The following is a 1,340-nucleotide window of genomic DNA, read 5'->3' as shown; positions in this document are numbered from 1 at the left end:
GGTATAGTACATATACCCATTGATGTCATAAGCATTCCAAGATGTCACTTGTCTCGATGGCCCCTCCGCCAACCTACTGATGGTAATAGAGTCTATGGTTTCTCTAGGCAATATGTTTTGGTCCTTCAACTATGTAGTTAGTCGTTGCTTGTGTTGTTTCATGACCTAATCATCAGAACAGCCATTTCTCTCTACCATAATGATAGTCAAGTGTTCATCAATATATGGTTGCATCAGTTGTGTACTCTATAAGACACTATAATGCGCCTGACTCACCTCTTTGTAATCATGGTCGATGAACACTTTTCTACCACTGGTGTCCTTCCCAGCCAGCCTACCCTTGTGACGAGAATTGGGTTTACCAATCCCTTTGTGTACTTTTAGGTACTCTTGACAGCACTCGATGACTTCTTCAGTACTGTAACCCTCTATCATGGAGCCCTCTAGGTATGCTCGATTATGCACATATCAACTTAGAACCGACATAAATCGCTCATAGGACCACATTTCATGCAAGTAGCAAGGGCCAAGCACCTATATTTGATGAACCATGTGAATCATGAGATGTGGCATTATATAAAAAAAAGCAGGAGGTAAACACATCTTCAGTTGGTTTTGTGTCTCCACCATAAATTCATGTAGGTCACTCAGCTCTTCCTTGCCAATCATCTTCTGTGAGATCTTCGAAAAGAAGTAGCACATGCGGGTGATGGCCATTTTCAAGAACTCTAACTTTACAGCCCTGATTGCAATAGGTAGAAACACTATCAGCATCACATGGCAATCATGAGCCTTGTAGTATGTTATTGAGAAGTCCTTCATCAACACTAGCTTCTTCACATTTGCTGAAAACCCAGTCGGGACTTTGATCTCCATCTGGAAAGTGCATATAGCTCTCTTCTTGTCTGGTGTTAGGTTGAAGCACGCCGCGGGCAGTGTGTATTTTCCATTAGCCTCAGGTACCGGGTGAAGCTGTAGCATCACATTTAGCTGCACCATGTCTTTCCATGCTTTCAGACCATCCTTTGACTTGCCTGTGTCCATCAAGGTAGCAATGAGACTCTTAAAGCCCTTCTTCTACATGTGCATAGCATCAATGGCATGGGGGACCTCCAAGTCTGTCCAATAAGGTAGATACTGAAAGAAGATCGATTGTTTCTTAAAAGGTACATCTGCTCCCCATGCCTCCATAGCCTCTACATTTCTTGCATCAAGGGCTCGAGGAACACGTCTATATCAATGCCTGGTTGTTTAGGGCCAGAAATAAGAATAGTGAGGAGAAGGTACTTTCTCTTCTGACACAACCATGTTGGGATGTTGTACATGGTCAAGATCACTGG

The sequence above is a fragment of the Miscanthus floridulus genome, chromosome 17 (assembly GCF_019320115.1).
Source record: "Miscanthus floridulus cultivar M001 chromosome 17, ASM1932011v1, whole genome shotgun sequence".
Lineage (NCBI taxonomy): Eukaryota > Viridiplantae > Streptophyta > Magnoliopsida > Poales > Poaceae > Miscanthus > Miscanthus floridulus.
This window is presented reverse-complemented; position numbering follows the sequence as displayed.